The following is a 27,888-nucleotide window of genomic DNA, read 5'->3' on the forward strand; positions in this document are numbered from 1 at the left end:
GTGTGGACTTGTTAGTGAAAGTGTGTCACTGGGGATGAGCTTTGACATTTCAGAAGCTCAAGCCAGGCTCGGTGTCACATTCCTTGCCTACTTTTCCAGATGTAGAACTCTCAACTCCTTTCCAGTACCATATTTGCCTGAATGCTGCCATGCTTCCTGCCACGAAGGTAATGGACTGAACATGTAAGCCACCCTAAACAATTAAATGTTTTCTTTTATGAAAGTTGCTGTGGTCATGGTGTCTCTTCATAGCAACAGAGATCCAAAGACATCAGAAGTAGAGTATTACTGTGATAGGACTGACCATGCTTTTATTTGAAGGACTATGGACTTTGGTATTTTGGATTAAAAAGACAACTAAATGCTTTAAGTGAGGTTTAATAGGTCCTACTAGTCAACGTAGAAGGCAGTGCTGGTGAGAGTGATTTGAAATGTGGGTCCTGGTTCAAGAGGTTTCAGAGGAGAATAATATTAATATGAGGCCTAGAGAACATTCTTGTGATATTTTTGCAAGGAATAGAACTGTTTTATATGCTTATCCAAAACAAGCAAACAAACAAACAGAAAAAATCCCTGAGGCTAAATGAAGACTTTCCGATTACCAGCATTGGCAGAAGAGATTTCAAAACAGGTTATTATTTCATTGTGTCTTATGGTCATTAGTAGCCAGTCTTAAGGAACAAGCTGAACAAGGAAAAATAAAAAAGTACAGTTTGAGTAGAAAGGGACACAAGGAAGTGTAATACATTTAAAGTGATAAACAGATTAAACAAAAGCCTGATGCTAAATGGAATAAAAGAAGTAATGGCCTCAGGACAAGACACACCCAGCTAAACTTCCAATTTGTGAAAAGGAATTAAAGAAAAGCTTAGGGACTGACATGGTGGCATAGACCTTTAAAAGAGACAGATGCAGATTGATCTCTGAGTTCAATGTCAGCCTGCTCTACAGAGGGAGTTCCAGGCTAGCCATGCTTAGAGAGTGAAGGAAACCACTGAAAACAGAAAGCTGGTGAAAATGTATTAGAATGAGCAGGAATGTTCCAGCCCCAGTAAACAGCAAAATAGGGCAGCTTTGGCTACATGGTTTGGCTATAGAGTCAAGGATACAAGAAAGGGGTTATAGAGTCTCTCTCCATGACTAAGGAAAGCTGTTGAGACCCAATATATATATATATATATATATATATATATATATATATATATATATATATATCAAGGATGTCCCAATATGGAGTCCTAGAGAGATCATTGCATGAAACTGTGAAGATGAAGCCTGGATTGCCTTGAATGTCCCAAGATTTGCAGATGCTAACATTTTGGGATACCTGCCAAGGAAAGCTTCTAACAAGAGGCAGAACCATCCTAAGAGAAAGAAATATGTTGCAACATATTCCACAAAGCTGAAAGGAGTTGGAGATCTGAAGAGCACTTTGACATTGGGTATTGAAATATATATTTTTGTAGTTTTCCCACTTTTTTTGGTCTTGTTTTGGTCCAGGATTTCCTCATGATGCTCCTGTGCCTCCCCTTTGGACAGTAATGTATATCATATGTGATTCTATGTTGGTAGTATGTAAACTGCTTTTCAATTTTGATTTTATAGTGGATTACAATTAATATAGTACGTGAGTCTTAGAAGAGACTTTGAACATTGGACTTCAAAGTGTGTTGAGACTGCAATTGACTAAAAGGGCCTTTGAAGCTATATTGAATGTGTTTTTTGCAACATTAAAATATAGATACAAGCCAATGGGTACCATGGAGTGAAATGTGGTTCTTTGAATGAAAAGAAAGTCCCTTGCAGACATGCTCAAGGGGTTGTCTCTTAGATCTTTTCAAATTGGCAGTCACTATGAATGATTACAATTGCTTTCCCCATATAGCCCACTCTAGAACAAAGAGAAGTCTATCCAGAGGTCACAGAGGAGTTACACCAAGAATTCAAGTGGCAAAGTGCTTTTCCACAGGCCCATAAACAGTAGCACAATTAGAAAGTATGGCTTTGTTAGAGGAAGTGTAGTTTTGATGGAGGAAGTGTGTCACTGTCATTTGGGTTTGGCTTTGAGGTTTCAGGAGCTCAAGCCATGTAGATTTTCTCTCTCTTCCTGCTGTCAGTGGATCTGGATATAGAACTCTCAGCTTCTCTCCAGCACCATGTCTACCTGAATTCTGCCATGCTTCCAGCCATGATAAATCTCTGAACCTGTAGCCACTCCCAATTAAATGCTTTCCTTTATAAGAGTTACATGGTCATGGGTCTCTTCACAGCATTGAAACAATAAGACACTGGGATAAGAGAGGTAATAAGTTACACAGTTGCAAAATGGGTATTATGTTACATGGAAGATACAGGTCAATCCATGTAGTTAAAAATGGAATAATGAAACCTGAGTTCTATACCTAAAGATCTTTCCATTAGTGTTAGTAGGTTGGAGAAGATTTCACAGCCCAAAAGCAGTATCAATGCATGTTGATGTGTGTGGAAACACCACATTAAAATCTACCACCACTGTAGAGTATTTCAAGCAGGCTATGAAACAGAGTGTCTGGGAATCACTGATAAAATATGCCATACTGAGTAAAAGTTAAGAGTTTAGGAGAGAATGAAGCAAGAGATATGGTTTGGAGAGGGCAGAGTATTAAAAAGGAATTGAAAACATAATTAAGCATGCCATTGAAAATTAGGACCTTTAGAATTTACCCATGTAAAATGGTCATATTTGAAAAGAAATATCCCTGACCTTATAGTATTTCCAAGTGAAATTAGTTCTGCCCAGAATGCACACTAAGAGATGGAGAATAAATATTAATGAGTCTTATTAAGTGGAAAACCCTTACTGAAATTAGAAGAAAAATTTACCTATGAGGTATACAAACAGTCAAATGATTATATAATCAGAACACAGTCTACTATACCAATTATCCACCTAGAAATATTTAAATATATGCAAATAGTAGCACATAGCTAGGAATGTAACTACCAATTTCACCGAAGCTGTCAACTTACCTTCATTACTCTGTAGCAGCACATTTAACGTAATGTCGCTAAGAAGCACTTTATGCTTTGATTCCATAAGATACAAATCTCCAACTAATGCCAGACTTTCAGATAAGAAATATTGTAATATAGGGACTCTAGCTATCTTTCTTTTATCTTTATATGAACTTCCAAAAGTTTGATAAATGTTTACTTCCCTACTGAGACTCATTAAGTTCTGCTTCTTTCACATGTGTGCTACTTGCTACATTAATTACTTGTCTCATTGCAATGACCAACCACCTAACAAGGAAATGAAGGAAGGAAGTAAAGTAGAGCCCATCTTTATCCAGTTGTCATGGTGTCAGGACCCTGAGGCGGTTGGTTACACTATGTACTCAGTCAGAAAGTAGAGAGAGATGAATGTTAATGTTCAGCTCTCTTATTATTATCCAGTCCCAAATTCCAACTTTGGAATGGTGCTACTCAGACTTAGTCTTCCCACTATAATTAACATAAACTAGAAAGTCCCTTGCAGACATGCTCAAGGGGTTGTCTCTTAGATCTTTTCAAATTGGCAGTCACTATGAATGATTATAATTGCTTTCCCCATATAGCCCACTCTAGAACAAAGAGAAGTCTATCCAGAGGTCACAGAGGAGTTACACCAAAACTTCAAGTGGCAAAGTGCTTTCCACATAAACATAAGGACCTGAGGTCAAGCATCAAAACTAACAAAAGTAAAAATCAAGGCGTGGTAGAGATTCAAGTAATATGAGTGCTGTGGAGACAGAGGCAGGAAGATTCCCTGGCCACTTGGCCTAACCTAGTTGGTATACTTTAGATCAATGATAAAACCTGTCAAAAAAGCACAAGGTAATGGCTCCTACATGTTGACTTTCACTGATCTATTCAAATCTGTGTCTCTGAGACCTGAGATCTGAGGACCTGAAAGAATGGGACAAAGCACAGATTAGTGTTGTAGACAACCTTCCCTCACTTTCAGTGTACATGAATATAACAAAAAAAGTGATGATCCAAGTGTTGGGATAGAAATCTCGGCTCGAGTCCAGACAAACCACAATGGGTCAACGTGGCCCATGCAGAAAGGTTTGATGAGAGAAGAAGAGTAGAAGAGTGGAGTAAAGTCTGGCCATGAGTACGTGGAGGGAAGTGGGGAGGAGAATGGGGAGAGAAGGAACAAAGGGGAAGAGGGGAAGAGGGCCAGAGCAAGAGAGCAAGAGAATGAGGAGGGGGCAAGCAGCCCCTTTTATAGTGAGTCAGGCATACCCGGCTGTTGCCAGGTAACTGTGGGGGTGGAGCCTAGACAGAATACCAACATTAAGGAAGCTTGTTTGAGTTCAGAAAAACATGATCAGACAATCATGTAAATAAATGTCTTTCTTTCTCAGGACAGACCAATTTAAGCACAATTGCTTGGCACATACTTAAGATTGTATCTGGGAAAGCATTAAAGCAAGGTAGAAGGCCAGGTCCAGATTCAGGACACAATGAGGACAGCATTCAGGACATCCTTTCACCAGATACAGTTCTATAGCTATGTTCTGACATCCGACAAGCATAACATATCTTATAAATAAATATGTTTGTCACAGGAAACATGAACTCACATCCAAAAACAATCAAGTAAGTAAAATCTGAGGAAAACGGCCCTCTGCCTTGTCAGGCATGCATTCACATATATGTACATGCATTCACAAAGCATTAGTTAGGATCCAGGGGCTCTGTGTGGTAAGACTGAGCTATCACATGATCTGATATATCATTATATCTTAGGAGAGTCAGGACTGCTTCCATCCACAGAGCATTATCATCACAGCATAAGTCAAGCTATTTCTAGCAAAAGATTTGAAATCCAAGCAGAGAGATGCTTAAAGTGAAGAAATAATTTATTGTTACAAAATGTGTAATGGCTTTCATGTTGCACAAGAAAATATTATAGAAAATTAGCTGAACATGAATCTTAACATCAATTCTAATGAAGGCAACATGAAAGGTGTATACCAATAAGGCATTAATTAGACAAGCATCAGAAAATCATATTTAGGGCTGCAGTCCAAGTATGGGGAACACCCACATAATTACCCACAGGGAACTCAATTATTCTATACTTTTTTTCCCTGATAGTCCTAAATTATGTCTGACTAGTTCAGATTTGCATTATAAAAAACACAGCCGTATCTTTTTATTGACTAGGAACAGGATGCAATTCATTCTCTCTTTAGTAATCAGTCCTCTGGCCATCATTCAATAAAAGTAAAATGTACAGAAGCCTGACATATCAAATTCATTCAGCAGAATAAAAACTACCTCATAAAGGCTCTCCCTGATCTTCTGATTGGCAGATAGTATCACACAAGGAAGGAACGGTTGATAATTATCAAATGTCAGGAAACTGAATGATATTTCATGAGTTTTATATTATTTTAATTTTAGTAAATTTTCCCAGACCATATTTAACACATTGGCCCAAGAAAAGTATCTCTCTGTTCTGCCTCTTAAATATGTTTGTTTTTCTTCTTGGGGAAGATTAACCATTAATCATTTTAACATTTGTAGCTATATTAGTTTTATAGCTTTATCCAGAAAAGAAGATCCATTGAAAAATAAATGTATGCAGTCTTATTAAAGTGATCATGTAGAGTGATAATATAGATAAAATGTCTGTCATGAAAACCAAGATGCATTTGGTAGCAGGTAAGAATAGCAGAACCCAATTTATGGAGAATGAATACAGTCAACGATCCACGAACAGTTTCAAATTGTAAAACTTCAACATTAACCTAATTTAGTACTTATCATTCCCCCTACCCATTTAGAATTAGTGGATTAGGCATTACCAAGACCTGATTAGATTTTTTTAAAATCTTCTCCTGACCTGTGTCTTATACTGGTTTCCCAATAGATTCTCAATTGAAATTAACTAGAAAGTAATCTGAGTGAGAGCCAAATCTTTACAAATCCTAATATCAAAAGGCTCATCAAGAGCTTTGTTGAGATCATGATGTGCAGGATTCTACCTTCTGAGATCATAATTTAGCCATCTGTGCATGGCCAAAGAAATGTAAAGATGTCTTCTTCAAATAGTAGTGGGTGCTGAGCACAGGAAAATCCATTACATTAAGCATTAGCTATGTACAAACACCAAACCTAAGACAAACTATAAAGGCAAAAGTCACCTCAGAGTTTCCTAGACTAATGTTCCACAGATTCCTCCATCATCAGAAAGTAAAGATTCATAAATCCTGAAAAATTGTTGGCATCATGATGAAAGTATGCTATGAAACAAACATAGGCAGCAATATCACCTACCATCTATATCTATATCTATATCATCTATATCTATATCTATATTATCTATGTCTAGATCTATATCTATATGATCTATATCTATATCTATATTTATGCAGATTTGCAAATTATCCCATTACTTTGTACCTTCCCCTAATAGATGAGTTGATACAATTTCGGAGGGTGAACAGAGCCACAAAGTAGAAGACACCTGACTTTGAGATCTCCTCATGGTATCCACTATGCACTAAGGAAAAGAAATGTTCCATTTAAATAACTACAAGCCAACAAACAATAACTTTAATTTACATAATTAAAGGAACTCCACTTCCATGGTGAAATAGGTTATACCTGCTTCCCAATTTCAGCCCATCTCATAAATTCCTTTTGCTTAACCTCTCTCAGGGAAGAATGCTATTCTAGACATTAGAATCAAACACCAAGTGGAGATATGCCATAGTTTCCTTTATAGGGAGTTAATCTGTGGCTCAAGTCCATGGCCTGGCTAAAGAACAACCCTCTGAAAGGCAGGGTAGTCCTCCGGGAGATGGGTTTACCCTAAGGATTTATGTTAGGGTATTGGATAGAAAGAACAACACCCCCCCCCTTTTTTTTTATTAACTTGAGTATTTCTTATACACATTTCGAGTGTTATTCCCTTTCCCGGTTTCTGGGCAAACATTCCCCTCCCCCCTCCCCTTCCTTATGGGTGTTCCCCTCCCCACCCTCCCCCCATTGCCGCCCACCCCCAACAGTCTAGTTCACTGGGGGTTCAGTCTTAGCAGGACCCATGGCTTCCCCTTCCACTGGTGCTCTTACTAGGCTATTCGTTGCTACCTATGAGGTCAGAGTCCAGGGTCAGTCCATGTATAGTCTTTAGGTAGTGGCTTAGTCCCTGGAAGCTCTGGTTGCTTGGCATTGTTGTACATATGGGGTCTCGAGCCCCTTCAAGCTCTTCCAGTTCTTTCTCTGATTCCTTCAACGGGGGTCCTATTCTCAGTTCAGGGGTTTGCTGCTGGCATTCGCCTCTGTATTTGCTGTATTCTGGCTGTGTCTCTCAGGAACAATACCCCTTTAATGAGAAAATGTACCTTCCTTCAAGATTCCCGCCCATTAGTCAAGTCCCTTACTGAGCAGTGCACAATGGCTCCATAACTCCACCAACTTTTCTGAACTACCCAGAAAAATGGGACTCTTTTATTTCTTTGTTTCTTTTCTAAGGATGTTTCATGCATTCCCTATTGTTCTTACTCCTTCTGCAAAGCCTCCCTCCCCGTCATGTGACTGACTACCACAAAGTAACTCAAGGGACTTACATTAAGCATTAGCTATGTACAAACATGAAACCTAAGACAAACTGTAAAGGCAGAAGTCCTTCAGCGTTTGTCTCATTGCTTTGTATGTTTGTATTATTTACTTATTTATGTTCTTTGCTTTTCACTTTTTGCACTTTCATGTATTCTCCTTAGAGAAGTTGTCAAGATTCACATGAGGCCTACCCTGGGGTGTTTTGTGTTGTTTTCTTTTGGAATTTTGTTTGTTTTTCTTTTTTCTTTTTTTTATATTAATCATTCCATTCATTTACATCTCAAATGATATCCCACTTCCTGGTTACCCCTCCAGAAGCTTCCCATCCTACAACCTTCTTCTTTATCCCCTTTGCCTCTATGAGGGTTCTCCCCCATCCACCCACTGTCTCCTGCACCACTCCACCATCGTCCCCTTATGCTGGGACATCAAACCTCCACAGGACCAAGGGCCTCACCTCACATTGATGTCAGACAAGGCCATTCTCTGCTACCTGTCTCTGGAGCCATGGATCCCTCTTTGTGTACTTCTTGGTTGGTGGTCTAGTCCATGAGAGCACTAGGTGGTCAGGACAGATGATGTTGTTCTTCCTATGGGGTTGCAATCCCTTCAGCTCCTCCAGTTCTTCAGCCAGCTCCATCACCCAAGTCCCTGAGCTCAGTCTGATGCTTGGTTCCAGGCATCCACATCTGCCTTGGTCAGTTGATGGCTGAACCTCCCAAGGAACAGCCACACCAGGTTCCTGTCAGCAATGGCAACAGTGTCCAGTTTGGTGTATGCAGACAGGTGGATCCCCAGGAGGGGCAGTCCTTGGCTGGCTCTTCCTTCAGTCTCTGCTCCTTTGTTTGTCCCTCTTCTTCCTTTGGACAGGAACTTTTTTGGGTTAAAAACTTTGACATGGGTGTGTGGCCCTATCCCAGGACAGAGGGACATGCCCTATCTACTGGAAGTGGTCTCTACAGGTTCAATATCTCCTACTCTGTTAAAATCATCCCCATTGGGTCCAGGGAGCCTCTATTTCCCTGATGTCTGGAATTCTCCAGTGGCTATCTCCAGTCTCCTGTCCCATGCTCCCATCCCTGTCCTCCATAAATATTTTTTTTGGATTTCCTGACCTTATGTACTTCTCTACTCTCCCCTCTAGTACCAAATAGTGCTCCCTTTATATCCTCTCCCTCCTCCTCTATCCCTCCCAGATCTCACCTCCCTTCACCTCCTACAATCATCCTGTTTCCTCCTCAATGCAGGACAAAAGCATTTACACCCTGGCCTTCCATAATCCTAAGGTCTAGATGGTCTGTGGATTGTATCATGGGCATTGTGAGCATTTGGGATAATATTCACTTATCAGTGAGTACATATCATGTGTGTTCTTTTGAGTCTGGGTTACCTCATTCAGGATGATATTTTTCTAGTTCCAGCCATTTGCCTAAGAATTTCATGAAGTCATTGTTTTAATAACTGAGTAGTACTCCATTGTTTAAATGTACCACATTTTCTGTATCCATTCTTTTGTTGAGGGACTTCTGGGTTGTTTCCAGGTTCCGGTTATTATAAATAAGGTTGCTATAAAATGGTAGAGTATGTTTTTGTTGCATGTTGGAACATCTTTTAGATAAATGCCCAGTAGTGGTATAGCTGGGTCTTCAGGTAGAACTATTTCCTATTATCTCAGGAACCTCCAGACTGATTTCCAGAGTGGTTGTACCAGCTTGTAATCCCGACAACAATGGAGGAGTGTTCCTCTTTCCATACATTCTCAACACCATCTATTCTTACCTGAGTTTTTTATCTTAACCATTCTCATAGGTGTGAGGTGGAATCTCAGTGTTGTTTTGATTTGCATTTCCCTGATGAATAAGGATGTTGAACATTTATTGAAGTGCTTCTCAGTCATGCGAGATTCCTCAGTCAAGAATTCTCTTTTTAGCATTGTACAACATTTTTAATAGGGTTATTTTGTTCTCTGGAGTCTAACTTCTTCAATTCTTTGTACATTCTGGATAATAACCCTCTTTCTGATGTAGGGTAGGTAAGATCTTTTCCAAATCTGTGGGTTGCTGTTTTTTTCTATTGACAGTGTCCTTTGCCTTACAGAAAATTTTCAATTTTATGAGGTCCCATTTATCTACTGTTGGTATCAGGGCATAAGCCATTGGTGTTATGTCCAGAAAAATTTCCCCTATGCACATGTGTTAAAGGCCCTTCCCCAATTTCTCTTCTATTAGTTTGAGAGTATCTGGTTTCATGTGAAGGTCCTTGATCCACTTGGACTTGAGCTTTGTTCAAGGAGATACGAAGAGGTCGATTTGCATTCTTCTACATTCAGAGTGTCAGTTGAACTAGCACCATTTGGTAAAAATGCTATCTTTTTTCCCACTGCATGGTTTTAATGCCATTGTCAAAAATTGAGTGCCCATAGGTTTGTGGATTCATTTCTGGGTCTTCAATTCTATTCCATTGATCTACCTGCCTGTTTCTGTACCAATACCATGCACTTTTTATCATTATTGCTCTATAGTACAGCTTGAGAACAGAGATAGTGATTCCCCCAGAAGTTCTTTTATTCTCGAGAATAGTTTTTGCTATGCTTGGTTTTTGGTTATTCCAAATGAATTTGAGAATTGCTTTTCTAACACTATGAAGAATTGAGTTGGAATGTTGATGGGGATTACATTAATTCTGTCCATTGCTTTTAGCCTGGGAGATCTTTCCATTTTCTGAGGTCTTCTTCAATTTCTTTCTTAGAGTCTTGAAGTTCTTGTCATACAGTTCCTTCACTGGCTTGGTTAGAGTCACATATAGATAGTTTATATTATTTGTAAAGGTTGTTGTTTCCCTAGTTTCTTTCTAAACCCATTTTCTTTTGAATAGATGAAGGCTACTGATAGAGTTATTAACTCTGTTTGAGTTAATTTTATATCTAGCAACTTTGCTGAAGTTGTTTACCAGATGTAGTTGCTCTCTGGTAGGGTAGATTATGTATACTGTCATAACACTGCAAATACTAATTATCTTGACTTTCTCCTTCCCAATTTGTATCACTTTGACCTTCTTTGTTGTCAAACTACTCTGTCTAGAACTTCAAGTACTATATTGAATATATAAGGAAAGAGTGGGCAGCCTTGTCTAGACCCTAATTTTTCTGGGATTGCTTCAAGTTTCTCTCCATTTATTTTGATGTTGGCTAATGGTTTGTTGTATATTGCTTTTACTATGTTTTTGTATGGACCTTCAATTCCTGATCTCTCCAACACTTTTAACATGAAATGGTGTTGAATTCTGACAAATGCTTTTTCAGCATCTAAATGAGATGATTGTTGGTTTTTTTCTTTGAGTTTGTTTATATAGTAGATTACATTTATGGATTTCGATATACTGAACCATCCCTGCATTCCTGGGATGAAGCCTCCTTGATCATGTTGAATGTTTTGAAGGGTTCCTGGATTCATTTTGTAAGAATTTTATTGAGTATTTTTTAATCGATATTCATAACAGAAATTGTTCTGAAGTTCTTTTTCTTTTTTGGGGTCTTTTTTGAGCTTAGGTATCAGTGTAACTGTGGCTTCTCTTTCTATATGTTAGGAAAGTTTTCTTCTATAATTTTGTTGAAGATGTTTGCTAGCCCTTTGAGTTGGGAATCTTCACTCTCTTCTATACCTATTTTTCTCAGGTTCAGTCTTTTCATTGTGTCCTGGATTTCTTTAATGTTTTGAGTTAGACACTTTTTGCTTTTTTTATTTTCCTGGACTTTTATCGATGTCTTCTATGGTATCTTCTCCCCCTGAGATTCTCTCTTCTTTTTCTTGCCTTCTGTTGGTGATGCTTGTGTCTGTTACTCCTGATCTCTTTCCTAAGTTTTCTATCTCCATGGTTGTCTCCCTTTGTGCTTTCTTTAATGTATCTATTTCCCTTTTTAGAACCTAGATGGTTTTGTTCAATTCTTTCACCTGTTTGATTGTGTTTGCCTGTTTTTTAAGGGATTTATATGTTTCCTCTTTAAAGGCTTCCTACTTGTTAATCAGTATTCTACTGTATTTCTTTAAAGGAGTTATTTACGTCCTTCTTAAAGTCCTCTATCATCTTCATAAGATGAGAATTTAGATCAGAACTTGCTTTATAGGTGTGTTGTGGTATCCAGGGCTGTCTGTGGTGGAAGAACTGGGTTCTGATGTCGCAAGTCATATTGGTTTCTGTTGCTTATGTTCGTACACTTGCCTCTTGCCATCTGGTATTAACTGGACTTGCTGTATCTGACTAGGGCCTGTCCCTCTGCTAATCCTGTGATCCTGTGATCTTATGATCCTGTGATCCTCTGATGCTAGATGTGTCAGAACCTCTGGGTTGTTGAAATGCTATTGGAGTGTTCGTTGAATGCATTGTGATCCAGAGCAGAGACTCTACTTCAGGTAAAGGTGCAAGCCAGAAGAAGCATGTAGTAGAGGAAGGCCTACAGACATTGATATATTAATAGAAAATTAGTTCAAGCTGTCCCTCAGGGTAGAATTTATGGACCAAAAGCAATACATATATTTAGTCTCATGGCCCCTGATAGCCAATCAGATATGAAAGTATTGAGTTTGATCTAGTCATTATTATCTTAAGTATTGACCATCATTTTCTCAGAGAACTAGAAAACAAAAGTTGAGAGATATTTGTGAATTTCTTTGTTTGATAATGACAAAAGAAATAATTTTACTGACCAAGAAATAGTGGATATCAGATACTTATCAGACCAATAAATCTCATCACATCTAAGTATGTAACTATTATTTGTTTGAGTTGCTTAAAGGAAAACAAGATTAAAAAGCACATAAGAATGCATTGCAGAACATGTTAAAATCTAACAGAATACAAACCTCCCTAATGAATGATTTTACTAACATAATAGTGTTCTTACACACTAAATCAACTTTACCAGAATAATAAAACCCTCCAAATAAATGTCTAAAAAATAAATATACTAACAATCAGAATCAAAGTAGAATTCTTCGAATGCCAGATAACTATATTTTTCAAAAGAAACTACATTTCCTTAGAGTCAAAACATAAAAGCTTTCCATGTTTTCTTTTTAGGAAATAGCTCCATTTATAGCTTTTTAAAGACCACTATTTTTAAGAACATAACCATTGCAGAAAGGTAAACTCATAGTTCCTATAAAATAATTACTCAAATGCTTTCTTTTCAAGAAGAGTCAACCTTTCATCTAGTTTGGAGATGACACCTTTTCAAAAAGTTATTAGCTTGTACTTCCAGACAAAACTGATAGCAAACATTTTTCCTGTTTCTCCAAAGTTTTACCACTTGTTCTATTTTCAGACTGACCCTGGACTCTGACCTCATAGGTAGCAATGAATATCCTAGTAAGAGCACCAGTGGAAGGGGAAGCCCTGGGTCCTGCTTAGACTGAACCCCCAGTGAACTAGACTGTGGGAAGGAGGGCGGCAATGGGGGGAGGGTTGGGAGGGGAACACCCAGAAGGAAGGGGAGGGGGGAGGGGGATGTTTGCCCGGAAACCGGGAAAGGGAATAACACTCGAAATGTATATAAGAAATACTCAAGTTAATAAAAAAAAAAGAAAGAAATAATAGTCACAGATGGAAATCATCAACATCTAAGAATTAGAAAACAATTATATAAAATAATGCTCTTTATTCTCAGGACTGCCCCCCAAGAGTTGAAGTTACCTAGAACTTTATGATAGTCAAGCATGGAACACATGAACATCTAGAAATTAGGAAACAGTTTTATAAATTAATGATCTTCAGTCTCAGCACCTCCCCCTCCCTGGAAGAACTGAAGTTACGTAGAACTTTACTGGTGACACTATGTTGCTACCACTTTGCAGTGACCTTACTTAAATTTCATCCAGCACAAAATCAATATGTCCAAAATTAACTCATAACCCCTTTATCACTCCATGCACACACAAGCACACAACTCTGTTCCAGTGGCATTGTTTTTTTTTTCCTCCAGGAGTTTTCCGTTATGCACAATAAAGTCACCCCGGAGTCTCTAACTCCCATCATTGAATTACTCACCAAGGCCTATCGATCTACTTCTAAATATCTCTTTAACCTACTTTCCCACCAGTCCCTTTGAAACACCCTTAATTCAGATCTTGATTACTAAAGTAGAATTCTAAGATTCTTCTCTCTTTCAAATCTTCTGATCTATACTCCAGCCCTCCCTTAATCAATTTCAAAATCAGATACAGTTATATAACCAGTCTTCCCTAAAATCTAACCATATATATGTGTGTGTGTGTGTGTGTGTGTGTGTGTGTGTGTGTGTAGCCAAAGCTTTATACACAAGTTTCCATATCTTATGTCTGCTTTACATTTTCAAAACATTCTCCTCACCAACAGAAATCTTACCTGTCAATATTTCAAAATGGCTTGATAGGCATGAATTTACATTTCTTTCTTCTGTTTTTCTCACATAGCATTCAACTCATCCTACTATGAATTAGAATAGAATAGAATAGAATAGAATAGAATAGAATAGAATAGAATAGAATAGATACAATACAACACAATACAGTAACAATAGGAAAGATGGATGATGATGGAGATGAGAGATAGATAGATAGACAGAAAAATAGATGATAAATGGATAAATAGAAAGATAGATATAAATAGATAAATGACAGATAGATAGATGACAGATAGCTATCCATCAAGACATACTTCTCAGTTAAAAGTCATTTTAAGTGACTGTATTGATTAAAGATTTCCTAGACCACAAATGGTAAGCAGAGTCTGGCTTTCTACCTATTAAAGACATCATAGAAAAGATTTCACTTAACTAACACTTTGTAGAACCTTTCTAGTTCATAGTGTTATGTTTAAAAGAATCACTAAGTGGTTGGAGATTTAGCTCAGTGGTAGAGTGCTTGCCGAGCAAGCACAAGGCCCTGGGTTGTTTAGCCCTCAGCTCTGAAAAAAAAAGAAAAGAAAAAGAAAAAGACAAAAGAAAAGAATCACTAAAATAGTGAGATGCATTTATATAATGTCTGAAACAGGTTCTTTAGGGTCAGGGCTACACTAATGCCTTATCCACAAGTTCCTACAACCTCTCAACATCCTCTTTAAGCAAAGATAAGCCAATAAAAATCTGCACCACAGAAAACATGGCTATTCAATTTCTATCTTCCTATGTGCACAATGTATAATCTCTTTTCCAAAAGCATGTGTGAAGTGAACAGCACTGAATGATAGATGTGGTGTCTCTTCACAGATGCAAAAGAAGGGATTTTTACTGACTAGAACATTAAAGATAATTTCTCCCTAACAGAAAGGGTAGGATTACTTGTGGTCCATAATGAATATTAGAGGCTGAGATGGCTCAGTAAGTAAACTGTTTGCTGTGCAACCCGGAAGATCAGAGTTTTCATCCTCACCATACACACAAAACATCAGGTGCATATCATACATCAGCAATTACATTATGGGAGACCCTTGCAGAAGGATCTCTGAAGCTCCATGGCCAGCCATTTTGGACAACTATGTGAATTCTACCTTTGGGTGATAGATCCCTCCTGAAAAACTGAGATAAGGAACACAAGAAATGTTGACTTCTGGCTTCCATTCTCATAAACACACACAGGTGTTTCTAGAATTCTAAGTACCCACACAAATATATACACAGCCCCACTGTACTGTCTGGTTTTGTGTGTTAATTTGATACAAGCTAGGTTCATCAGAGAGTTCTACAAGGAAGCAACCTGAGCAATCCATAAGAAGAAAGTCAGTAAGCAGTAAGCAGCACTCTTCCATAGTTTCTCCATCATCTTCTGCCTCCAGGATTCTGCCCTGTATGAGTTTCTGTCCTGATTTCTTTCAGTAATGAATAGCAATATGGAAATGTAAGCCAAATAAGCCCATTCTTCCCCTGGTAGGCATTTTTGGTCATGATGTCTCATCAGAGTGATTAAAACCCTAACTAAGATTACACACACAATGAACTTGAGTTCCTTCAAGTGGAATTTCCATAGATGTGATAAAACTACATATGATCTTATTCCACCCCTCCATGAGATTGGGAACCAATAGAAAATGGTGAATATGTGTATTGTATTGCTATCGTTACAGTGAGCAATAATGCTTTTTTTTTTTGTAACATCCTGTTGCTCCTTCTAGTGGCCAACAAGTTCTAGCACCTTCACTTATTTGATTCCAAGCAATCTTAGGCCTGTCACAACTTTTTGGAGTAACTTAGAGATAAATGCTATCCTCAAGCTAGATTTGTTGTGGTTTTCCCTGGAGTTATCTGTATTTTGATGCTAATTTCACTGCCCCAAGGACAGCTGCCTACTCGGGAATCAGGTTACTTCACCAGAAACTTCTCCCCATTGAATTTGTAAAAACAGGCGCAGGTACAGGATAGAAGGAGGCCTGTCATTGGAGGAGAAGGAAGGATGGGTGGGAGAGAAGTTTGAAGGGAGAGGAGGAGACTGGAATGGAAAGGAGGAGAGGAGAGGAGAGAGAGACGCCTGGTAGGACAATATGGTGGGTGACGTTAGGATTGTTACAAATGTTCTGAAGGGATAGATGGTACTGGGCTTTGTATGTTTAGGTGGGCAATTATATCTAACCAATTGGGTCAAAGATTTCTGTGTTGTGTGTTCTTTCATGTGATGGTTTGAGTGTAGGAAAGTGTGAAGCAGCAGGAGACACTGGGTTGCCAAGGAATTGGGATGTGTTTCCACCAAGATATCTAGCAGATATCTCGGGGCACTATGGTGCGAACCTGGCGAGGTAAAAGACAACAATACTTTTTTTTTATTTTTTACATTTTTACAGCAACACAGATTCCCATATTCAAGCACACACTGTGAACGAATTCTTCAACCCAGAGATTGCCATGAAGAAAATTTAGTTGCTTATTCATGTTTGTCCCGGGTAGTTGACACATCTGATATTATCATGCTCAATTTTTTTTCAATACTATGAGCCCATAACTTTGCTCTTCATAGGGAGACACTGTACTACTACTGAGTTAACTCTCAAGCTCCCTTTTTTATTTTACTTGTAGAAAAATCTCAATAGGTCTCCAGGGTTCTGTATAAAGGACTGGTCTTGAAATTTCAATCCTTCTGCTTCAGCCTCCTGATTATTGGGCTGCCCAAACTGGGCCAATCATCAAACTACTTTCTCTACTGTCCATTTGAAAGCCAAAGACTATGCTTTTCCCCTCAACCAAATCCAGGTTGTGCAACTCATAAAGACTCATTTACCTTTTGTTTCCTTCTATTTTTCTGAAGAATATTGTGGAACAGCAAATCACAAATGAACATTTAAGGACATTTCAAACTTTTGAAGGTCACTGGAGAATGCCTCAGGAGACTGGTGTCTGGGAAAAGGTGTTTCTCTCAAAACTATATAGAAATAACTCTTTAAATAGGCCAAACCTGAAAAATAACTAGAATGTGTTGATAAATACACATGGGCTCTTCATGTCCCCATAGCCCTGGGAATCAGCCATACATGTGTTGCTGATGTATGATTTGAAATTATGACCATTTATCTGTACAAATCCCTCCTTTTCTGTGTGACTTGAGAAATGTTTTGCCTTTATCTCTTCTTTCCCCTTGAAAGCCCTGAACAATGAAAGTTATTGGAGCAGGCATTCACTTCAATTGTAATGTGAGTGTTTCTTGACTGTAATTTCCAACATTTAGTTTACATTCAATCAATGCTGTAATTTCTTAACTGAAGTTAACTGACAATACTTAAATAACAGCCTGTGCTCTTAGAGAAAGCCATACATGGTTAGACATACAACATCTTAATCATGTTTAGCACTTTTTCCTCATAACAACTCATGATTTTTAACTTTACTGAATTATCTTAGAACATGTCTGCATGCTCATTGACATCCAAAGCAAGAGTGAGCTGCTCTTCTTTATTTGTTGAAGTTTATGACAATACTTCACTATTGGAAGAAATTCAGTAGATTCTGTTCCAAATAAAAAGCAAAACTTGATAGAGTTATTTTATTTCACTAAAGAAAATATGAGTATCATCAGGTAAAGAAGTTACTAGTCTTTACAAACCATGTGGTTTCCTATAAATGGGTACTTACTAAGCAGTGTACAATAGGCTAGCACAGGTAGTGCCAAACTAAAGTCCACTAGAAGATCATTCTGATGCTACCTTTATTAAATTAGCATCACTCGAGCCAGAGCAGTAACACATTAAGTTTGGAAAAGCTCATCCCACGGACTCTAGAAAGTAGTAAAAACTTAGAGCTGGGTGTAAGATGATTATACTCATGAAACCTTTCAGAAATCATTATTATAATTCCCATTTCAATTAGCAGACTTGCTAAACAAAATAAGATGTTTCTTATGGCAGCTAGTATCTGATTTCCAAAGCAAATGAAATTTAGAAGTTAATTACTACACATAAATGTTCTTCCTTAACACTACCATCATGTGGCTGGCTCTAATGTTTGTAACTTTCATAGGCACTAATTTGATGATTCTTAAGAATTAAGTTACCTCTACTGCTAAGTTACCTCCTGAGCAGTGCATTGGATCCTGTGCTACCTCATATGTTCAAAGAAGTATTATTTCTAAGTAGTGAAAGTGAAAGAAAGCCATATCAGTACAATCTGTAGACTGGACTTAGAAATTGTCTGAGTACTTGAAATATTTTGTTTTTCTCTCTTCCAGGGGTTTAGAGCCCACACTTGAAATTGTTAATATGTCAGCTTATATATCTAGTTTTAATGGGCTTAAAATCTGTGTATGCTTAAATAAAAGACAATAGTTTCATTCAAAATAGCTAAGGAAGAGCTTATAGAGATGGCTTAGAGTTTAAGAGTATATAGCATTCTTGCAGAAGACCTGAGTTCAGTTTCCAGCACCAAACACTAAGAGGCATACGACTAAATGTATGCCTTTGACTTCCCTTCCAGGGACTATGACAGCCTTTCCTGGCCTCTGTGAGTGCCTGCACACACCCACGCAGAGTAAATATAATATTTTTAAATTTAATTTAAATTTATCATTGTTATTTTATATATGAGTCTTTTCTGCAACATAATTCAAGAATGTTCCATTTTATATTGACTTTGTCTTTAATAACAGGAGCCACCTTTTATAACTCTTAATATATTATTTATTGCCACATTACATCGATATCTCAATTTATTGCTCAACAAATCCTTTCAATTGTGTTTCCAATAGTTGAGTTCTTTTCATCATCTGAGTTCTGACAATCTTTTGTTAAAGTCAGAAGCGCTGGTATTATGCTTTTGTAATTTGTTGTCATTCTTAAACAATGTATAAAGAACAATTATCCCAGAAAATATGGCTATTTAGGCCAAGGGGTAGGGGAGTGATGGGGATCTCTAGTGACTAAGTGAATACCTAGGACTGGGTAGAGTAAATGAAGGTGACCCTAGCTGAGATTCCTACCAGAGGGGATACAGAGAGAAATTGGCCACCTCCTATAGCCTAGCTGGACTTGTAGAGGTGAGGGGCAAGCATCAACCCACCCAAAACACCTCCAACCCAAAATTTCTCTTGCTCACAAAATGTATAGGGATAAAGAAAGAGCAGACTGAAGGAATAGTCAACCAGTGACAGCCCCAACTTGAGTTCTGTCCCATGTCCCAACCTCTGTGGCTAGTAATGATACTTTGCTATGCTTGCAGACAGGAACCTAGCATATCTGTCTCCTGATAGGTTTCACCCAGCAGCAGACAGAGACCCATAGCCAAATATCAGGTGGAGCTCAGAGAGTCTTGTGGAAAAGTGGAGGATAGAAGTGAGCATAATAGTGGAGTCAAGGACATCATAAGAAGACCTACAAAGTCAATGAACCTGAGACCATGGGGTCTCACAGGACCTGGACCACACAAGCAGGAACACAGGAGTAAGACCTAGAACCCTACACCTTTGTAGCAAATGTGCAGTTCGATATTCATGTGGGTCTTCTAATAAGTGGTGTGAGGATTATCTCTGACTCTGTTCCCTGCCATTGGATCTCCTTCCTTTGCCTGAACTGCCTGGTTAGACCTAAGTAGGAAAGGATTGCCTAGTTCTGCTAGGACCAGATGTCCCAGGATAGTGTGGGACTCCTCTTCTCTGAGGAGAAGGGGCACAAATGAGGGAGGGATTTGTAAGGGTGGGACTGGAAGGAGAGGGGGTGTGTTGTGATTGGAATATAAAGTTAATAATGAATAATATAAATAAATTATAATCATATACTTTGAAAGCCAGGTTTTTTATTTTGAATATTGTGAGAATTTTACAATTTTACCTAGTAAATTAGGTGAATGAATTTTTTAAATAAAGGCACTTTACATGTAAAAGAAAGGAAGGAATGAAGGGAAAACCTGATTTAAAAAACTGTGAAATTATAAAACGTAAAAAGAAAAAATATGACTGCTCAAAGTGTATATAGTTATAAGTAATGATATACATTTATCTAAATTATGACTTCATTACACAACTTCAACAATGTGTATTTAATATATTGTGTGTTATAGATCATTTTTCATCATGCAAGAGCTGTAAACAATATCCCAAAATAAAGAAAATACACACTAAAATGATTTAGAATGACTAATGAAAATTATTTCCGTTAGCTTCAAAATAACCTTTCATATTTCTCAATTCTTATTATCAATTGGATAAAACTCCAAAAGTTTATCAACTGTACAATATATAAATAAGTTTCACCACATTGAATATAATAATACTATTAAAAAATGAAAATGAAGTCTATGCATGGCCTAGACAAGTGCCCCATCATGACACAGTAAGAAACAAGACATGGAAGACAAGCCATGGAAGAGTCTACCTTCTACATACTTGTGAGCAGTTCTTATCCTGACCGAAGTGGAGACTGTGAAAGGTCTTCTCATGGGCCCCTGTTACTCATCTGGGTCTGATTTGATGGGTTATATTATTCAGTTCTACACTCATTAAAAGTGATTGGTTTTAAGTTCAAAGTGTTAATGTTATGAAGCATAACATTAGGTGACCTCGTTGAGGTTTCATTCTTCTTGCTGTAATATAATAAATATCCTGACAAAAAGCAACTAAGGAGATTTTGGTTACAATATTGTCTGGTTATATGACATCTACAGTCAAGAGCAGAAAGACATACATTTACACATGTGTAATACTTTCTCTGCTCCTCCAAAGTCTATGATTCCCTACCTAAGGAATGGTACCACCCACAGTAATCTTGAATCTCCCTATATCAAATAACAACCAAGAAAATCCTCCACAGACATGCCCACAGGTCAACCTGCTTTAACTAACCTCTCACTGAGATTCTCTTATAGTATGACTCTACTCTGCATCAAGCTGACAAAACTAATCATATCACTTCTTAAATGTAGAAAACTAAAAACTCATACAAAGTAAGTTGTTTGAGGGTGAGACACACATGCATATGCATACAGTATACATAAACATTGAGACTAAGGGTCGGTTGATCTCTTAAGAACGAGTGATCCTGTGAATCACCACAGTGCTGAACGCTTGCTTCCATTATGACCTTTTTCAGGCTTCACTTCACATTGATTTTCAGCCTTTCTGATATAATTGGAAAGAGAGTAAGTCCAGAAGGAACAAAAGTCCATGAATGCAACCATCTTTTCAAATATCTATTTACTGTTCTCTTAGAGATTTGAATCTGATTATGAAGAATCCAGAAAATCCTTTCCTGCATTCCCACTTGCCCCAAAGTAATAGAGAAAGCCCCTCAGGGGAAGCCTCCAGCAGCACTGATCTATCCTCAAAAACTTTTATCTCCGTTAATCCCAGGCTCAGTTCCATCAGAATATTTTACTTTGGGAGACGTTGCTTATCAATTCTTTCCAGGATGAGAAACATGTATTAAAGTGAGTACCTGAGTTATGCCCCAAGGCGATATTAAACATTCCCTTTCCAGCTAAATGATTTTCTGTCAACTGGAGTGCTGAATGCTCTTGGGAAAGGCAGGGATTCATTTATAAAGAATTGCCCTACACAGTCATAAATTAAATCCTCCAAATCAATGGTATTTAGATTTTTAACGAAGATAGCCAAGGTGTTATCAACATTGAAAGAAATATCTATTCTTTAGTCAGATTATTTTCACAAATCTAATTACTGGACCACTGGAAAACCACAGTGTGGGAAAGCCTGCTTAGTAACTGATTCCCAACAGGAAATGTTAAGACAGGAGACTGAGAAGGCTCTGTGAATGTCAGTCAGAAAGCTTCCAGTGGCTCACTGGCACGTTCAGGCTATGATGTTAAAGATAGTTTATCTCTACAACCAGATGCAAAGAAAGAAGATAAGCAGCTCAAACTGGCTGTGACAATAATCAGATAATATGGTCCTCTCACTGTTTTCTGTCATGAATCACAGAGTTTTAAACTACCCACTTAATACCCTCCGGTACTTTACAGCCTAAAGTAGAAATGTCAAACACTTTAGTCCACCAAAGGACAAATGTATCATAAATGTTACACTGCACACACAGGTCTCAAGGTTTAAAGACAAGGGCCCTTTGTTAGAACTAGGTTTGGCTTCCCAGCACGTGCAGCTGCAGATAAAATGCTTCTGCATCTTGAGATTAAAAATAAAACTTATCTGTCATGGGTAGTTGGGATGGCCCCTTGCCATGGTATCCTGCCTTTTCAGACCCCTCTTCGTCGTCATAGATTTCTCGGCCAGTTGATCCTCAATCTGAGAACCACTGTTTCATATACTTGATGGTACATCTGGGAAAAGGGACAGAGTAAGGAAAAACAATGTTTCTCAGCTATCAACAGATAAGAGAAATTCTTGCTCAGTTTCTCTGGTCTGCAGTGTCGGAATATTTGTGGTCCTACTGTGGTTTATAGGATTTGGGATAATGGATGGAGCCATTAGCACAGCGGAGGCAGGAACATACACAGACAAATAAAGCCGAGGTGATTTGAGTGCAGCCAACTTCCGGTGAATCGTGGTAACAGCCAACTTCCAAATTTGCTGCCACCTTTTGAAGTCTATAGAATCCCTCCTCAGCAAACCGAGCACGCTAGCAACAATTACTCTATCATGTAATTACCAGAATTAAATGAGAGCATGTTCTGAAACCTGTTTTCTTTAGCCTTCTCATCTCTATCTGTGCACAGAGCCAAGGCCGTCCCATAGCCCTCTGTACCCAAATCCTGCCCTGTGAGAGCTGGTCTCTCAGGAGTGCCCTCACTCCTAAGACCACAGGTGAGACCCAGCTTTCGCTCCAATAACTGTCCAAAGAGGGACACGCCAGGAGCTCACAGGGCACAGAAATCGCAAAGCAGCCTGGGACAGGATCCTTTCAGTCTCCATCTATACCCAGAGCTAAGGCCGTCCCACAGCCCTCTGTACCCAAATCCTGCTCAGAGAGAGCTGGTCTCCCAGGAGTGATTTCACTCCTATGATCACAGGCTTACAAGCCCCAGTCAGAGACTACTAGACCAACTAACACCAGAGATAACCAGATGGCAAGAGACAAGCACTAAAACCTGAGCAAAATGCTTACTGTAAAGGTAGTCTGGAAAAGTGTTTTCACAGGACAAATAGAAACGATAAACACAGTTATCAAGATAAGCATTAACCAGCTTATCTTTCAAGTACCAAATTGCTATGTCTGTTGTTTATTTCTGGAAATGTTTCTTTAAAACTACATATGCCAGCAGCAAACACAGCATTGACCATGCTGGAATGTTGGCTGATGCAGAGTTAAGAAAATTGTAGGTATGTTTTCAGTCCAAAAGGCATAATGGGTCCATGTAAAGAAATTGCTTATAAAGTAGGACCAATCAAATTGGCATAATTTGAGAAGCAGATATGAAAGTGGAACTTGCCCCTAGACACTAAATATATACTTAACCAAAGTGAATACTCCTGATATATGCGCAGTATGAACAGTTTGCAAAAGTAAACATGGCATTGCATATAGTTAGTACTTCAAAAATGTAAGTGGAGTCTGAAAAAGAAAAAGAGAAAGAGAGGAAGTGGGCAAATGAAATTAGCTTTCATGATACCTCAGCTGATGACTTAGCACTTTCTTAGCCCCTAAGCTCTGTGTACAGAGCAGCTACCCAGAGGCAACTGTCTGCCAAGCTGTAGAGGAAGACCTGCTCATGACACACATATTCTTCTGAGGGCAAGAACAAATTAGCAAACCATTATAGAAAACAAAGCAATAGAGGCACAGCCTTGAAAAGTTGCAAGGTGGAAAGTTCTGGAAGAACCCACACAGACTTTCTAAAACAAAACAGGATTTAGAATGTGTATGCCAGTTTATTGCTAGAATAAAATGTGAAGCAAAAATTTGTGATTGGTAGACAACTAAGTTCCAGACAGGGGCAAAAGAGAAGTAACCAAGAACAGTGTGTATTGCAGGAACCTGGGAAGCACTGCCAATGAAAGCAGACAGAGCTAGCAGGTAAAAAGCAAAATGTAGTTGGGAAGAGAAAAGGGCATCACGTCCAAGTACATTCCAGATAAGAAAAGCCAGCAAATACAACAAGGTAAACAAAGGTCACAGCTGAAATAGACTGGATGTCTCAGCATGTCACTTTTGGAATACACTTGTTCAGCTTTAGGAAATACTTAAAAATCTGTGTAATCAAGCAGGATGGATGAGAACCACTATCTACCCTACATGCACATAAGAGCGGTAATGGAAAGATCTCAAGGCAAATACTATCTGAGACCTAAGATTACTAAGTGTTAATTAGGTTTCCTCTAGACATAGCATTGGGCACAGGGACAGCCTCATCCCCATGAATACACCGTCAACCTCAGAGCCTGACACATCAGCCATACTTTGTCAGCACACTTTGAAGAGGCACAGATGAAGGGAAAGGAAAGGAAAAGGATAGACAGTGGGGAAAGAGGGATATGAGAAAGGGTGAAGAGGGGAGAGAAAATGGAGGACTGGGGAGAGCAGGAAAGAGGACAGGAGAGGCAGGGAATGGAATGCAGAGATAGGGAGACAAAAGAGGGAAATGGAGAGAAGATCGAAGGGAATAGGGGGATGGGAAGAAAGGGGGCTCAAACTGTCACATAACAGACACACAAAAATAACCATCACAAATTGAATTTTTATCACCTCTACTAAAAATCTAAATGATCTCTCCAAGTTTCTTATTTCTACTTTCATATGCAAAGAATTTGGAGATTACTGTGTCCATTTTAAGAATTAGATAATGTTGGGATAACTGAAAGTAGGATAATTGCAGAAGGACAGAAAATGAGAGATAAATACAAGGACATCTGCAGATCCAGAGGGACAGTGCCACAATGGGGAGCCACTTCTGAAGAATTAGCATAGCTTAGAGCAGTGGTGATGAAAATACATTTGTATCATTTTTTTAATTCTAGAAAGAGTATAACCAACCCAGAGAAAGAGAAACATTATCAGGCTATATAGACTCAAAGGGGGCCCCACTTAATTTGTGAAGTTTGTCACAAAGAAACCACCAGGATCCCACAAGGAAAGTCCCCCTCCCCATACTCACATTCCACCAAAAAGTCTAACAAGATCAATCACACAGTAGACTCCAGCTGGAAACACTAAAGGCCCCTCTCAATTATAATCTGATGGGTCTGAGAGCCAGAGATGGGAGGACAAGACACTAGGGATGTTAGAAATATCCATCGCCTACATTACTTCCAGCAATAGAGAGAATATGACTAATGAATAGCATGCTGTCTTGCTTCCAGGATTTATTTACTTGGGTTTTCAGACATATCTACGTGGCCTCAATAAATGACACTAGAAGATATTTTAAAAGGCCGGGGAAGCATAGTCTGTAGTCAGAAAGTGATCACATAATTAGATACAGACATGTCATTGTTTCGAATCTACTTCAATGTCAGGAGCAATTACAAAGGACTGGGGCTCTCTGCTGATATTTTAAAATTCTGCCATGATGCTACCTGGTTCAGACTTCACTGTGTTTGTAGGTGTTTGATATATCTGTATCTGTAATTGGCCTGCTTTTTAGTTTTTATTTTCCTTCATTTATTTTTGGCAGATGTCATGGATATCTCAAGGGATTCTTCACTTTCCACTAGACCATTTAATTGTTGCCACCTAATTATTTATAATCCTTCCTTCATGACACTTTCTACCTCTGAGCTGCCCTTTATAATATCCCCTCTTTCATTTGTAATTAAATTTATCTCAGTAGCAAATTAACAATGGTCAAGATACAAAAAGAATCTAAGTATATACTGATAAATGAGCATGGGTAAAGAAATGACAAGCACATAAATAATCAAATATTATTTAAATTTTAGGAGATACTGACACTTTTGACAATATCAAAGAAAAGTTGGATAATGTTTTATACTAAGCAAAATAGGGCAGATGATAAAAATGCTTCTGATTTTACTAAAAGAAAAATTCTGCTGAAACTTGAGTACAATATAATTCCATTGCTTGCAAGTGGATTACTTCCTAAAAATTTCACATATCTTTGTGAAGATATTGTTCTGTCTTCACTTACCAATTGGCAGATACCAAACTTATTCTAGAACTTGGCTGCTGTGATGAGGGCTGTGATCACAGACACAACATAGCTCTGTAGTACATTGACTTAGATGACTCTGGATATATCCAGGAGTAGTATGGATAGATTAAATGGTATTTCCATGTTTTAGTTTTTGGAGGAAAGCACATAGTATTCTCCACAGTGTAACTAATTTACCTTTTATCCAGCAGTATAGAATTTCTTTCCTCTTATATCCCTGCAAATGTTGGCTTTGTATAACTTTCTTGAGGGCAGCCACATGGACCGGAGAAGAAATCACAATGTTGTTTTATTTTGAATTTCCATATTCATGGTGTCCAAGGAGGTTGAACGTCCTGATTGTATTAATCAGGCATTTCTATTTTTTTTTGAAAGTGTTCATCTTATTCTTACTTATCTGTTAAGTTTTTGCTCTTTTGATGTTTAGTTTACATTCTGTATATATTATTGATATCAATCCTCAGTTGTATGAAGAGCTGACCAAGATTTTCTCCATTCTGAAATTTCTTCACACTCTTGATAATTTTGGATTTGTTGCCTTAGTGTTTGGGTTTTGTCAGTCCTGTTTGATTTAATTTGCTTCGGTTTGGTTTGGTTTGGTTTGGTTGCACAAAAGCTTTGTGGTTCAAGGCAAACACTATTGCCAAATGTTATAATTCTCTGAGCATTTTGAATTCTACTTATAAAGTCATTGTCTATGCCATCAAATATCAGTTTAAAAATTATAGGTAAAATATGAATGTCTGATGCATTTTGACTTGAATATTATCCAATTGTCAAGGTTCAAATTTCTTTTTTTTTTGGTAAGTTTATTATTTATTTATTTATTTATTTATTTATTTATTCTTTTTTTTAAATTGGGTATCTCTTTATTTAAATTTCAAATGTTATTCCTTTTCTCAGTTTCCAGTCCATCAGCCACCTAATCCTTCCACCTCCCCTTCTATAAGGACGTTCCCCTCCCCATCCACCCCCTCTTACCACCCCCTTGACAATCCACTACACTGGGGGTCCAACCTTGGCAGGACCAAGGGCTTCTCCTTCCATTGGTGCCCAGCAAGGCCATCCTTTGCCACATATGCAGTTGGAGACATGTGTCAGTCCATGTATAATCTTTGGGTAGTCTTTGGGTAGTGGCTTAGTCCCTGGAAGCTCTGGTTGGTTGGCATTATTGTACATATGGGGATGTAAGCCCCTTCAGCTCTTTCAGTCCTTTCTCTAATTCCTTCAACAGGGGTCCCATTCTCAGTTCAGTGGTTTCCTGCTAGCATTCGCCTCTGTGTTTGACATGTTCTGGTTGTGTCTCTCAGGAGAGATTTATATCTGGTTCCTGTCAGCATGCACTTCTTAGCTTCATCCATCTTATCTAGTTTTGGTGGCTGTATATATATGGGCCACATGTGGGGAAAGCTCTGAATGTCCATTCCTTCAGAAGGTTCAAATTTCTATAGCCACAACTTTTTAAAGAGAATTTTATTCGAAATATTTATTGATACCTGTGGCTGTAGTTGTGTGAGCTGATTTAGAAAATAGTTTTGCTATTCCATGGGTCTATATGGCTGCCTTTGTGTGATCCTTTTGATTCATGTATAGCTAGAACTCAGATAGCATGAACCTTCCAATACTGTTTCTTTCCCAAAGGAATGTTTTCGTGATTCTGAATACTTTTTGTTTCTAAATCAGTATTAGAATCATCGTTTCTATTTAGGTGAGTGATTCCATTGATATTATAATAGGAATTACATTGGACCTATAACCATTATAAT

Source organism: Rattus norvegicus, chromosome 8 (assembly GCF_036323735.1).
Source record: "Rattus norvegicus strain BN/NHsdMcwi chromosome 8, GRCr8, whole genome shotgun sequence".
Classification (NCBI taxonomy): domain Eukaryota; kingdom Metazoa; phylum Chordata; class Mammalia; order Rodentia; family Muridae; genus Rattus; species Rattus norvegicus.